The sequence below is a fragment of the Pinus tabuliformis genome, chromosome 5_1 (assembly GCF_031772625.1).
Source record: "Pinus tabuliformis cultivar Carrire ecotype Pingquan chromosome 5_1, CPIR1, whole genome shotgun sequence".
Taxonomy (NCBI): domain Eukaryota; kingdom Viridiplantae; phylum Streptophyta; class Pinopsida; order Pinales; family Pinaceae; genus Pinus; species Pinus tabuliformis.
This window is the reverse complement of record NC_142305.1, coordinates 10694365-10710725: the sequence shown is the minus strand read 5'-3', so window position 1 is coordinate 10710725 and position 16361 is coordinate 10694365.

The following is a 16361-nucleotide window of genomic DNA, read 5'->3' as shown; positions in this document are numbered from 1 at the left end:
CTCCTTTTCTACTTCATCAACTTGTCCTTCTATGAATGTCAAATCTTCCATAACCTTCTCAGCTCCTTGTGCTTGTTTCCTTGCTTCTTCTAGTTGAGATCTAAGGGAGGAGACCTCTTCCTTGTATTGACCAATCTCTGCTTCAAGTTTGTTCAATATTTTGTGCCTTTGTTCAAGGTGGCTTGACAAGGTATCTTCCCGTTTCTTTGCCTTATCCAATTGATTTGTCATGGATATGACTTCTTCATGATGCTTTCTCTTGTTTTGATGAAATTCTTCCTTAATATTGGTGAGCTCCTCATCTCTTTCTTGTACTTGAAGCTTGACAAGGTCAACTTCCTTCCTTGTCTTGTCCTAGTCACCAACTTGCACTTTCTTCTTAAGTTCCTCATTTTCCTTTTTCAAATTGTTAATCTCTTCCATGGTAGCCATAAGTTTAGTGAGGAGATCTTCTTCAAAATCTTTTTCATTCTCTTCATCTTCTAGGTCTTCTTTAGCCTTGATGTTATCACTCTTATCTTCACCTTCCTTGATGGGCTCTAGATTTCCTTCTTGTTTTCCATTATTTTCTTAACTATAGATCATTGTCAATGCTCCTTTTGAGTGAATATCATGAATTTTATCCCATATGCCTTTTACTGATGAACATTTTTCAAAATTGGCCTTCATAGAATTAGGTAGCCCATTCAAGATTGCTTTCATTGCTCTTGTATTATGTTCCTTGGATTCTCCATCCATCATGCTATCAACAATCACCGATTTCCAGACTTCAATGCCTTGAGTCTTTAAGAAATTCCTCATTCTTGCCTCCCATATATCAAAGTTTCCATTGAACAATGGAGCCTTCACAAATTGATTGACTTCAATTTCGGTGGTTGAGGGAGACACATCTTTAGGAGGATTGGAGACTTTCTTCCTTGGCTTCACCATTTGTGTTCTAATGATCAACCTTCAAGCTGTTAGGCTTTGAGTGAAGGTACTGGCTCTGATACCAATTGTTGGAAATACTGAGAGGGGGGTGAATCAGTGTTTCTTTTCAATTGTTACTTTTACCAGTTAGATCACTTATATTTAGAACACAAAATGAACAATAAGAATAAATGATTTTATTAATTTCTTCAATCAAGTACAATATATGTAGGGCTCCAACCCTAGGTGAAGACACTGATCTTCAATCTCCCAGGCTCCAACCTATATTTTCCAAGCACCGACTTGGACTTCCAAGGCTCCAACCTTGTCAATTTTGAAGCACCAACCTCAAGGGCTCCAACCCTATATATGGTTCAGGCTCTGATCTAGTTTCTTGAGGACTCTGATCCTTTAGAGCTCCAACCCTATCTTATCCAAGGCACCAACCTTGAGTTTAGGAGCACTAACTCCAAGGACACCAATCCTATATTTTCCGAGCACCAACTTGGACTTTCCAAGGCACCAATCTTGTCAATTTTGAGGCACCAACCCCAAGGGCTCCAACCCTATAGCTTCACTTTGTCAAGGTATGTTTGGTTATACTTCACGGCTTCCAATGTTTTTTTCAACAAGCCCTATCAATCTTCAGCTACGCCTTCGCTTAGTCTCCACATCACATCATCAATGACAACCTTGTTCTTCACATGAAGATGTCACCACTGCTCTTCATGTTACCCAAACAAAACTTCTTCAAGGTCACCTCAAAATGGCTTCAATGCATCATGGTCTTCAATGATCTACACAAATCTTCAATATGTTGCTTCACAAAGTTCTCCAACTTTTCCCTATTCTGTTCTCAAGAGAAGACTTCAACAAGCTCTATTTGTCCAATCCCAATAAATCAACATTTCGACCATGAAAACTATGACAACTTCAACCATGGCAGCTTCAACCACGACAACTACAGTAGCTTCAACCATGGTAACTATGGCAGCTTCAACCATGGCAACTACAGTAGCTTCGACCACGGCAACTACGGAAGCTTCGACCACGACAGCTTCAACCACGACAACTACGACAGCTTCGACCACGGCAACTACGACAACTTCAACCACGACAACTATGACAGCTTCGACTACATCAACTACAGCAGCTTCGACCACGGAAACTACGGCAGTTTCGACCACAGCAACTACGGTAACTTCGACCACGGAAAATACAGCAACTCGACCAAGATTTTATGCCCAAACAGAGTTATCCTTTTTTTTTGTCCTAAACAATAGTCTCATTGTTCTCCTCGGCCTTCTGTCTTCTCTTGTACTTCGTATCTCTGAATTCTTGCCTGAATTGTTGATCAAAATGAAGTGTTTAGACATCTATTTATATAGATTTCGTTTATAACTGAAGGGACACATCTATTTGAAGCGAGGCCGACTTGTATGACTGAATGTAGGTCGGCTCACTGCTACGAATAATTTCCTTAACTTAAAAGTTCAATATCTCACAACCTATTGGGAGTTTTGGGGCAAATAAAGGCTCGTTAGAAAGAGGAAAAATTCCTCTTTAAGATGTTATAGGATCCATTTTCAAAGGATGCCTCCAAGGTGTCCAAAATAATTTTCCTTTGTGACTGTCCTTAAATTTTATGCATAAAAATTTTGGGACAGCATGAGGAATGTTCGGGACAACGTGGCTTCTTCATCGTTATCAATGTCATCATAGGATCATAGGGTCATTATGTAGGAGTGTTACATCCATGTAGCATGATGCATGAACAATTTCATGATATACTAGTGTAGTCATAGTACAACATCATTAGGATAACTCCAAAATAATCTTCCAACCATGTTATCAAGCCCTCATCAAGTGCCATCATCAATTGTGGTCTTTCATCAAGAATATGACATCATCAAATGTAATCCTCCATATGTCATCAAGGGCTTCTAAATACTTGGCACTTCTTAGGACTTCCTCATTAGTGACTTGACATATTAATTGATGACATTCTTATGAAACAAGAGTTATGACATCATCATTTGGAACCAGGCATCTCAACAATATTTTCCATCTCGGCTAGTGCCATATTGACATCAATGACAACCTAGATTAACAGATTCAAATTCCAAATCAAAAGTTAAGCTCAAAATCAAATATATTCTATTAAGATTCTGGCCATGTCAAGTTATATATATATATATGTATATGTACACACACACACACACACACACACATATATATATAAAATACGTATCGTGTATGTCAAAGGAGCACATTGCTCAAAGGTTGTCATAGTGTATGTATGTATGTATTTTATATACATCGCATATGGAAAATGATTTGTATTGCTCGTTGGATCAAGTATGAGTGGGGAGTTCCATGCACACAATCACATATATCGTAACCACAATCGTTGCCACCACTTCCATTGGGTTGGGGAGTCCCACCGATACCCATACTTTCCCCGTTGGAACCCACCATGCCTACATGTCGAGACTACGGTGGGGTCTACCTCCCACATCGATGTTGTTGGAAATGATGAGACTTGTTGTATGGGGAGGTTGAGCCTCGAGGCCTAGAGGTCTGAAAACAAGGCAGACCCACCTCAAGGCCTTTGTTGTGGCGAAACAATTTACCACCAAACTAGCATTGATGATTGGATATACACAGGACCTACCTCAAAATGCCAAACTATGCTAGAAAATAAAATTAGCAAGTGGGCAGAAGAAAGAGATAAGCGTGCTAAAGGGCAAGCAGGTTTTAGACCTAAACATTCCACAGTTGATCATTGTATAACTTTAAGGTGCATCATTGAAGAAGTTTGGGAGAAAAAGGAAGAATTCTTTTGTTGCTTTGTTGATTTCATAAAAGCATTTGACTCGGTTCCTAGGGATAAGTTTTGGCACATAATGGAGAAACTTGGGGTTCCTAAACATTTGAGAGCAGTTGTGCATAGGCTATATGAAGAGGTGAAAGTCAAAATTAGAACTTCAACAGGCATTTCTGAAAGTTTTAGAAGCGATATCGGGGTCAAGCAAGGTTTCCCACTGTCTCCTACCCTTTTTGGTTTATATATCGACAAGCTTGAGGACTGGTTAAATTCGCAAGGGGGTGATGGTATCTATTTGGGTAAGTTTGTTATAAGGCTTATTTTGTATGCAGATGACCTTATTCTGATTGCTAAATCAACTCTTGGTTTGCAAGAGCACTTACTATCCCTTGAGCATGTTTGTAGACGTGTGAGGATGCAAGTCAATATCAGCAAAACGAAAGTAGTGGTTTTCTCTAAGAAAATAAAACATAACCAGCATAAGTTCTACCTTGAAGGCAACATTCTGGAAGAAGTTGTAGATTACAAATACCTTGGACTTGACTTCAACAAAAATCTAAGCTCGGATGGTTGTAGAAAGAAAAGAACTTTGGGGGCTTGGAAAGCATTTTATTCTTTTCAAAATAGGTGTAGAGAGGCAGAGTTATGGGACTGGAAAACCACTCAAACTCTTTTTGGGCTTCTAGTGATTTTGGTGATTCTCTATGGTTGTGAACTATGGACCAGTAGTACATCTGACCTGCAATGGAGACAATTTGAGAAAATTCAGAAGTGTTTGCTTACAAACAAATTCAAGATTAAAAGTGTAGTTCCATTTGCTATCTTGTTAAGTGAAACAGGGGCTGCTCATATTGAAGCAATTGCTATGGTGCGAGTCATAAGGTATTTTAAAAAATTTGAGCAAATGGAAGAGGGTAGATGGCCTAAGGTTGTCTTTAATGACAAATTGTGCAAAAATAAAAATAAAAGCTTAGATGCAGCAAAATAACAAATGGTTTAGTAAATGGGGTATTTGCTTGAATGCGTGTCCCATAAACAGCAAAGAGATAAAAGCTTTTGTTATGGAAAAGTTCCACAAGCGTACTTGGGATAATGAGCTAGGAAGAAAGAAAAGGTACTATATTGAAGTGTTTAATCCCACTCATAATCATCGACCAAAAGCATACATAGAAGCCAATATCTCTTGGAGAGCCAAAATTCTTATTGCGAAGTTAAGGACTAATTCTCATCAACTCCATTGTGAAACAGAGCGCTGGAAAAGGCCAAAAGAAGTGTGGGAGGAAAGAGTATTCATTTTTTGTTCTTCCGAAAAAGTGGAAACAGAAAAACATATCATTTTAGAATGCGAGGCCCTCAAAGACAATAGGGAAAGTTATGCAGATATGATGGCAGCTAGCTCTCGGGATAATCTATTTGGTGAGGGGTTTGTCGAGAAGCTGGAAGCATTTATTATGAACCTTCACAGAAAAAGAGCCGAATACATCAAGCAGATGAAGAAGCAATTTGTCCCATAGGCTATTTTTAGCCTCGTGGACATTAAAATAATTTCCTTCCATCCTTCAACTAAATATGATAGACGAAGTATTAGTGATGTGTGAATGCCAGGGCATTGATATTTGTGTAGGCTTCATTTTTGAAATTTGAGAGTGCACCAATCCAATAAATTTCTCACACAAAAAACACATAATCTCATATGCTCATAATATCATACACACGTCAAATCGATATAGAGGTAAATATATAATAAAAGAAAATAATTGCACAACAATGTTATGCCAAAATAAAGTAGGGCACAACCTATTTAATTTTTCAATTCACAAGTGTATGTTTTCTAAGTTGTTTACAAACAACATCTCGGTAGAGTGCAATTAAGTAGATAAATGTAATTGTTTAAACGAAACTATTGAGACCCACAAAGGTGTAGTTCCAACATTATACATACTCTCACACAGAGATGTGATCCAGATACATGAAATATTTACAATATGATTTGGTGTCCATTCAACAAGGAGTTTTTACAACATGCATGAATCTGGAAGGTATAATTTAAGCATTATCAATATATATAAGAAATTTAAATACTCAATATCAACATATATAAGAAATTCAAATATTCAATTCATATATAGTTATATACTATAAGCACCTTTGTTAGTGATAAGCACCTTTGTTAGTGATCCATTTAATATATAGAGAAAATGAGGCATTCCAAAAAAAATTCACACATAAATGTATACAAATGAATTAAACATTCACAAACAGTACTCATACCAAGTTACTTATCTATATGAGTTGAATCATGCTAACCAGTGGAGAAAGGCTTCACGCTATCCTCTCAATCCAGTTATGTTATTTTGTCTTATAATTGTCCACCTACACACCACGTATAGAGTCTAAGGGATTAATTTCACATGGTGATACATCGATCGAGCTGAGAGGAAAACATCACATGCAGGTAATTTATCACTGGTCTGGAAAGCACTAGTGGTTTCACAGTTGCAGCAAGCACAAGTGGTTTCACAGCCAACCGCAAGCACCTGTTGCTATACAGGTGGTTTCACAGCCTAAGACAACCACCGATGGAAGCACAAGTGGTTTTATATTCTCAATGAGCACCCAATACGTTTAGTCAATTTTACTCTGCACCCAAAATGAAAACACTAGGTAAAGCCAAAGATTGGGAAATGGTTTAGTGTAGGGTTACTCTTTGAGTTCCACAACAACGCTGGCTCTCCACAAAATTCTCCAAAAAATCCAAGTCGAACCCCTTATCTGAATTTGGCCAAAATATTTATGTTGTCATATTGTGTCTCAGCCAAGCTGAGAGGGTATTCCTTGCACCCACACTACCTTCCCTTGCACATTACCCTTTTGATTCGTGGGAAGGGAAAGTTGTGGTAACACCACACATTTGCATTAATAACCATATTTGATCAGGGAAACCGTTTCCAACCATAAGGGTTCAACATTAAATTAAGTGGGATGGGTTCATGTCAAGTGGGTGAAACCGAAGGCCCCATCTCCTCACAACTATGGCGTGTCATCCTTCTCCAACATATTTAAATTTCAAAAATAAATTAAATAAAAATTATAATTTTCACCATTACATAAAACATTAATATATAATTAAATTATTTTTAATATGAAATCAAGCATAACACATGATCAATCATTTTAATATTAATTAAAGCATTAATTACATGATTAATAATTTTTAATATTAAGTACAGTGATCATACACCTTGATACCACAATCATGACATAATTGATTCCATTACATTTAAACAGAGTTTTTGCCAATAATAGTTATCACGCTAGATTGCACAATTACATAAAATGTTTATAAGTATCATAGTCCATGCAGGGTACGTTACAAACCCAATCCCCTTAAAGGAACATCGTCCCCAGTGTGCTACAAACAAAAAAGATGACAAAAATATGTGCTTTATAGATACAAATATTTTACATTTGTTACATATTGAACAAAAATGGGTACACCAATTTCATCTTATCTACATGCTCTCAGGTTGCCTCATCGGGTGTAAAGTGTTTTCATTGCACCTTGACCTATTCTGTTACTTGGTTATGGAGCACATTTTACCTCTGGTATAAGATACACAAAGGTTTGGGGGAGAATTCTCTGTCTGATTCCATATTTTACATTTGTTACATATTGAACAAAAATGGGTACACCAATTTCATCTTATCTACATGCTCTCAGGTTGCCTCATCGGGTGTAAAGTGTTTTCATTGCACCTTGACCTATTATGTTACTTGGTTATGGAGCACATTTTACCTCTGGTATAAGATACACAAAGGTTTGGGGGAGAATTCTCTGTCTGATTCCACCACCAATCGATCACATGATTAGAATTGTGCACATACTTTTCAGTAAGGATATGTGGAATATATCATGTGTCTTTATGGTGGGGGGTAAGGCTAGTCTATAAGCCATTGACCCCACTTTCTCCAAAATCTGAAATAGTCTACAATACCTAGGTGCCAACTTAGGATAGGGTCCCACTTTTAGTGAGCTCCTTCTTGGTTTAATGTGGAGATATATGTTATCTCCCACTTAAAATTATCTATGCATTCTTTGTAGGTATGTGTAACTCTTTTTTCTGTATTGGGCTATCTTTAGCTTTTGTTTGCTACTAAAAAACTCATGTTCCATCTCCTTTGACATATTAGGTCTGAAAGTTACCTCATTTATTGAGCCATCCCAAGTAATGGTTGTATTACACCTTTTGTCATACAGAGCCTCGAAGGGGCTATTCAAATTCAACTAAGGGAAGAAATTCTTCCCACCTTTTTGGTTGGTGCATAACATACATTCTCAGCATGTCCTCTAACACCTTGTTCACTTTATCGGTTTGTCTATCAATCTAAGGATGACATGTTATACTAAATTCCAAATGAGTTCCAAATCCAATGAATAGTGCTTTCCAAAAGTTGGACATGATATTGGCATCCCGACCTGAGATTATCTTCTTAGGCATGTTGTGCAATCTGAATATCTCCTTCACGAAGATGTGTGCAATATCAATGGCCATGTGGGTGGATTTGACATGTATGAAGTTGGTTATCTTGCTCAATTTCTCTACTACCACCATGATGGCATCATTTTGCATTGGAATCTTTAGCATCCCCATGATGAAGTCCATGGATATGAATTCCCACTTCCACTCCAGAATTAGAATCAAATGCAATAATTTGGCTAGGATTCTGCATTCAACTTTAACCTGTTGACATTCCAAACATTTGGAAATGTCCTCTGCAACTTCCTCTTTCATGTCTGGTCAATAATACATCTTCTTCATAGCAGTAATCATTTTTTGATATCCAGGATGGCCTGAATAAGGTCTTTTATGAAACTCGTCTAGAATGAGATTATTCAAGTTTCCCAAGTAAGTTGTATACCATTGGTCTTTGAATTTTAGCAATTCCATCATATGTGGGTGTGTAATTCTTATTCAATGGTCCTTCTAGCTATTTTTGCAAACAATCCTTCACATGCTAGAAGTGTTCGTCCTTGATATTTTACTTGATGTTAAATTTGCAAGAGCTCATCACTACCAAGTGAGCCACTTGTAGTCTTTTGCAAAGCACATCAACCACCTTGTTCTCTTTACCCTTGATGTGCTTTATTTTGAAGCCAAATTCACTAATGAGGATAACCATGTGGTTGTCTTGCATTCAATTTACGCTGATTGAATAGATATTTTAGCCCTGTGTGGTCTAACATTAACACGAATTTCCTTTCAAGTAGATAATGTCAGCACATTTTTAATGCATGAATAATTGTCGTGAGTTCTAAGTCATGGATGAAATAGTTTCTTTTATTTTTATTCAACTTCCTTGATTCATAGAAGTGGTTGCCTTGCTCAATTTCTCCACTGCCGCCATGATGGCATCATTTTGTCTTGGAGTCTTTGGCATCCCTATGATGAAGTCCACGTATATGTATTCCCACTTCCACTACGGAATTAGAATCAGTTGCAACAATCTAACTAGGAGTCTGAATTCTACTTTAACATGTTGACATTCCAAACATTTGGAAATGTCCTTTGCAACATCCTTTTCCATGTCTAGCCAATAATATATCTTCTTCATAGCGGTAATAATTTTCTGATATCTGGGATAACCTAAATAAGGACTTTCATGAAACTCATATAGAATGAGCTTCCTCAGTCACGCAAGTAGGGTGTATACCTTTAGTATTTTAATTTTAGAAATTCCATCATCCATGAGTGTGTAATTATTATTCAATGGTCCTTTTGGATGTCTTTTCAAACAATCCTTCATATATTGGAAGTGTTCGTCTTATACCAATGCTTCCTTGATCTTCTCCTTGATGTTAAATTTGCAAGAGCTCGTGGTTGCCAAGTGAGCCACTTGCAGGCTTCTGGAAAGCACATCAATCACCTTGTTCTCTTTACCCTTGATATGCTTTATTTTGAAGTCAAATTCATTGATGAGGCATAACCATTTGGTTGTTTTTCATTCAATTTAGGTTGGTTGAATAGATATTTTAGACGTCCATGGTCTAACAATAACATGAATTCCCTTCCAAGTAGATAATGCTAACACATTTTTAATGCATGAATAATTGCTGTGAGTTATAAATCATGGATGAAATAGTTTCTTTTGTTTTCATTTAACTTCCTTGATTCATAGCAGATTACATGTCCTTCATACATTAGCACTCCACCCAAGCCTTCTTTATAAACATTTGTGAAAACTAAGAAATATGTTCATGGATCAACTATCCTTAAGATGGGCACATGCATGAGAAAATGCTTGAGATGCTCAAAGTTGTATTTGCACTTTGATGTCCATTGAAACCTTACCCATTTCCTTTGCAGGGTTATGATTGGATGCCCAATTTTAAAAAAAATTGGATGAATTTTCAATAATATCCAACCAACCCCATAAAATACCTAACTTCTTTGACATTTTTGGGAGTTTACCACTCCATGGTCACCTTGATCTTCTTGGGGTCCATAGTCACACCTTCTCGTGAGATCATGTGCCCCAAAAATTGAACGTGTGTTTTGAAGAATTCAATTTATTGAGTTTAGCATATAACTTGTGTTCCCTTAGCAGTTATATTATTGCCTTCAAGTGCTCCTCATGCTCCTCTCTGGTTTTTGAGTAAACTAGAATATCATCTACAAATACTAGCATAAATTTGTGTAGGTATTGGTTGAGCACATTGTTCATTAAGCACATAAACGTGGTTGGATAATTTGTAAGTCCAAATGGCACCACCATGAATTCATAGTACCTATATCTTGTTCTAAATGTAGCCTTATGAATGTATTCATCCTTAATCATGACTTGGTGATATCCAGATCTCAAGTCATTTTTTGAAAACGTAGTGGCTCCTCTTAGCTAGTTAAATAATTCATTGATATTTGGCAATTGATATGTATTATTTATTGTTTCTTTGTTCAACTATCAGTAGTAGATGCATGGTCACAACGTGCCATCCTTCTTCTTCACAAACACAGTCAGTGTTCCCCAGGGTGACACATTGGGTCTGATATACCCCTTATCCAACATCTCCTTTAACTCACATTTCTGTTCCACCAATTTGGGGGTGCTCATGCAATATGGTGTCTTAGAGATTGGCACAAAACCAGTGATTAGCTCAATAGAGAAATTAATGTCTCTCTTAAGTGGTAACCCTGATATTTCATTTGGGAATACATCATTGTATTGTTGTAAAATGGGGTGATCCTTGAGTTTGGTTTACTAATCTTTGTTACATTGTTCACCTGGATCATGAATAAAGAACACCCTTTCCGACTGCATTTCTTTCCCTACAATGTTGAAATCTGTTTGACAGAAATAGGCTTTTTCTTCCCTTGCAATGTCCTTTCCTCACCTCCATCATCAAGGCATTCCAATAATTTATTGTAACAATCCATTTTGGTCCTATGGGCTGTGAGCCAATCCATAGTAATTAATACATCATACGAACCCAACAGAAGGATGTTGAAGGAATTTGATGTAGGCATGCCATTTAGTTCTAGGTGGCATGATTCTACAAACTTAGTTACCTTCTTCCTGGCTCCCGTGGCTAGCTGGACCAACCATGAATTGGTATGCTCTTTCATTTGCATGGTACAATATTTTACAACTTTAGGGATAATATAACTGAGGTTAGATCCTGGATCAATTAAAATTGAAATTGATTGGTTAATGATCTAACCTTCTGTAATAGCTCCAAGTTAAAGTTTGATGTAATAAAGGATAATAAAGGAAAAATAAGACCAAGATCATGAGAGACGTATTCCAAGGCAAATGTTGGACAAACATTATAGTGGGCATCACTTGTGGTTTAATAATGGCTATGGAAATTAGCAAAGGCATTGGCAAAGGCAAAGAGGAATTAAATGGCATTTAATTATGAAAATAATGGAAAATAGGAGAAAAGGAAGGTGAAGAGAAACAAATTTGCATGCAAGCGAAATTAAAGGAAAATGAAGAAAAAGGAGACATCAATGATAAAAAGTCTTTAGAGAAATAGTTCACATCTTTTTTCAGTTTAGCTTCTGGCTCTCTTACACTCTTGCACACTTAGAGAATTCTTAGATCAATTGGGCATTCACTTAGATTTGGAGAAAGGCAAGCAAGCAAGTAAAGGAAGGAAAAGGACAAGCAAAGGAAATCAAAGGAGTGCAAGGGGAATGTTGGGTCAGCAGCTCCAGCAAGAAGATCTTGTAGGTGACAAGTTGTGTGTGTGATTTCCTTGCTAGGATGTGAACACATGCTACATGCAATTATTTATTTGGTTCATTTGTTGTCATTGGAATGGGTTTTGTCTATTTTGATAGTGGTTTCAGCCTTGCCTTTCCATTTCCCGGATAGCCATGGTGTGATGGGGTCCATTCATGGTTGAGCTTTGGATTGTCAGAAGGTTTTGGAACTAGGTGAGGTGGTCTCAGGAAAATCCCAAGGGTTGGGGGTGGAGATGATTTTCTTCGGGAAGCCCTTGACAGGTGGGTGGAGATAGGAAAATTCCTCAAGGTATGGTGAAGGAATTATGAGGCATCTAAGCTTGTTTTGGTTTTGTGATCTCAATACCAGTTTAGGTGAGATCACGGTTGCTTGAGGGTGGAGGTGGTTTAACCTTTGGATTCCCTGTTTGGTTGTGTCTTGGCTTATCCCATGAGATCCCACATTCATGCTTGGAATATGGCACGGGGATGATTAGTTGAAAGAAATGTCTGGTTTAGCCCAATCTATAGTCAGGTGATATGTGGAAGTCCTTGACTTGATTGGCTTTTTCTTAAGTAATGTGAGTTATTCTTCTTATGTAATGAATGGCACATGTACTTGATATTATGTGGATTTTATGTCTGATTTTTCATGATTCTATTCTAGTTATATGTTGGTTATAAGCATGGTTATATGATGTGCTTTAGCTATTGTTCTTGTTCATGATTTTATAGTTTATTGAATGGTTGATGAATGTATGGTCTAACAAGTGTTGTTGTAGCTAGCTTAAGAGGGAATTGATCATTCTTGGTGATTCTCAACTGAATTACAAAAGCTTATGACTGGATATGCATTCATGATATATAGCTTATATGTTTATTATATGTTTGACGAAATGTCTGTCATGGATTAGGCATGGCTAGGCTAGGTTCTTGTTCAAGTTTTGAATGGTTATCATTGTTCGTGTCTTTTTTATGTTTATGAAAAGTTATTGGTAATTATGGGCAGTGGTCTGGAGGCTAGCCTGGAAAAGTGGCTTAGATCTTGGAACCAATGGAACAAAACTATATTTTTTGGGTCATAACCGCATGGAAGTAGGCTTATGAGTGCGGTTATAGCAAGAAATGTTAAGGGTGTATTTATGGAGTTAAGTCAGTGAAAAAGGGTTCCATCTCATGGATTGATCACCTGGGATCATTATCTAGCTCCTGAGTGGTCTGTAGTCCCTAACGGATGTCAGGAGGTTTTGAGTTTGTAGGCCCCACTTCCATCACTAGAACTTGGAGGTCGGGTCATATCATAGTGACACTCAATTCATGTTTACCCGAGAGAGCCTGTAAAAGCAGGTAAAAGCAAGTAAAGGCATTTACAGGATGGTATCAGAGCTTCCAGGTTCAAACACTTGTACTGGATGGGCTAGACGTGATTGTTATGCATGCATGTCAGTCGTATGTGTGACTACTATGCATACATTACAAAGGCTATAGTTGTCATGTATATAGTTAGTGTTACAGTTTGTGTTATCATGCATGATGTGAGGTGTTGATATGTTGACATGTTAATGTCATTATATGTATATACATGTATATTGTGTTAATCTAGATTGATTTGTATAGTCGAGATAGCCTCCCCTAACTTCATTAAGGTATGGTTTGATTGTGTTTTCTATTCAGTTTATCTAACATGGTATGCTTTCAAGAATAATAAGATCAGAGATGACAAGCAAAATGGTGGATTACAGTCCACGTTACTCTCCTTACAGATCAACAGAGAAGCAAGGAGATGAGTATTATCCTAATATAGCAGATACATTGAGAATTTTGAAGGTGGGCATCAGAAGTTGCAAGGAAGATAATAATAGACTGATTGAGACACGGGAAAGGCTTGTCAAGGCTCAAGAAAAGCAAGTTGAGGTTAATGCAATGATCCTTCAGAGCTTATCAGAATTACAGAGGCAGGGACAATTAAGAATCAATCATGGACAAGAGGAAAGGACTAATGGGGCATATGGTAGCAGGTCTCAATCAAGCTACATGTTGGACAAAGATGATACAATCATAGATGGTAGATGGTTGGATACACTTGACATGAGAGGTAGTGCTTATGGCTTCTATTCTAGTTCTAGTTCTGAAAGACATCATTGTCATCACCGCCATCATCCTTATAGGAGGAGTGAGAAGCAGTATTTTCCATAAGAGTTCAAGAAATTCAAGCCTCCTATGTTTGATAGAGAGACGAAGAAGTAAGAAGATGAAGAAGCATGGTTGCTTGGGATGAAGAAGTTCTTTAGATTGCATGATTATACAGAGAATATGAAAGCCAAGATAGTGATCTTCAGTCTCAAGGGAAAAGCAAATATCTGGTGGGAAGATGTGAAGCATGTCAGAGGCATCAAGGTAGAAGAGTTGAGTTGGCATGAGTTTAAAAGACTCTTCAGGAAGAAGTACTTGTCTGAGAGATATTATGATGGAAAGGCCAAGGAATTCTATGAGTTGAAGATGGGTTCCATGATAGATGAAGAGTACATGTCAAAATTTATGGAGTTATTGAGGTATGTGCCCTATCTTAAGTATGATAAGAAAAAGCTCCAAAGATTCATTAGTGAAATTCCATTAGCATTCAAGGATCGGATTGAGTATGATGAGCCTCAGTCATTGGAGGAAGTCATCAGGAAATTGAAGCATTGTTATGAGCAGTCAAAGGAAATGTATGAGCCTAAGCGTGACAGGAAAGAGAATGAGAGGGCTAAAATAAAATGGCCTCAGAAGCGAGGAAGACCTCAGGATGCAGGTGAGAAAGAAAATGTGGCTCCTTACAAGAAGTTTAATGTAGTTGAGAAGGGACATGGACCTCAGCCTGGAGAGAAACAAAATAAAGGTAGTGGTAGAGAACCGTTGCAATGTTGGATTTGTGGCAAAGACCATCGCAAGAAGGATTTTCCATTGTACCAGAGTGGCATGCCTCAGATCTACAGTTCCCAGGAGGCACAGACAGTTAGGGATGTTGGTCATAGCATTCATCATATCTATGCAGCACTTGACAACAGGCATGAAGATCATCAGATATCCATTATTGAGATAGAAGGTGAGCTTTGTGATCAAGTTGTTTCCATTTTGATTGATTATGGATTTAATTATAGTTATGTTAGTCCTGACCTGGTGGATAAATGTGGCTTGAATAAAGTAGTGTGTGTTGAGTCTTGGTTGTTGCAATTTGCTACAAGGAACAAGAAAAGAGTTCATCATTGAGTGAGAGCTTGTGCATTTGAGCTGAATGGTATGCCTACATCAGCACATCTAATGTGCTTCCTTTGAGATCATATAATATGCTTTTTGGCATGGATTGGTTTTTTACTCATATGACCAATGTAGATTATTATGATAAGGCTATTGATTGCTTGGATGATGATGGAGAAAGGAGAATCTTGTAGGGAAAGAAGAAGCCTACATCAGTGAGAATGGTTACAGCCATGCAAGCTAAGTGTAGTTGCAGGAAAGGGTGTGTATTGTTTCTAGTGCATATTTCCAGTGGCAAAAGGAAGGATTCGGAGGATAAGGAAGTCCTAAAGATGTATCCTATGTTGTAGTAGTTTGAGGATGTGTTTCCTGCAGAGATCTCAGAGTCACTGCCTTATAGTGAAGTGAATTTCTCTATTGAGTTGGTACCAGGATCAGCTCCAGCATCAAAGGCACCTTACAGGATGAGCGCTCTAGAGTTGGTGGAATTGAAGTTGCAGTTTAAGGAAATGCTTGATAAGGGATACATAAGGCCAAGTGTATTGCCTTGGGGTGCACTAGTGTTGTTTGTAAAGAATGACGGTACACTCAGATTGTGCATTGATTATATGCACTTGAACAAGGTGACGATCAAGAATAGGTATCCATTGTCAAAGATCGATGATTTGTTTGATCATTTGAAGAGAGAAGCAATGTTTGCAAAGATTGATCTGAGATCAGGATATCATCAGGTGCACATCAAAAAGAAGATATCTACAAGATCACATTCCATACTATGTATGGACGTTATGAGTTCGTGGTGGTTCCTTATGGTCTTATTAATGCTCCAACAACTTTCATGTGTTTGATGAATAGTGTGTTGCATCCTTATCTAGACAAGTTTGTGATAGTGTTCATTGATTATATATTGATATATTCTAAGAATGAGGAAGAGCATCCAGAACACCTAGCATCAGTGTTGATATTATTAAGAGAGCATCAGTTTTATGCCAATCTCAGCAAGTGCAATTTATTTTAGTCTCGAGTTCATTACTTGGGGCATGTTGTTTCCAAGGAAGATATAGTAGTGGACCCAAAAAATATTAAAGTTATCATGGAGTGGCCAACTCCTAGGAATGTGGATGACGTCATATCATTCATGGGACTAGTCGGTTATTACAGGA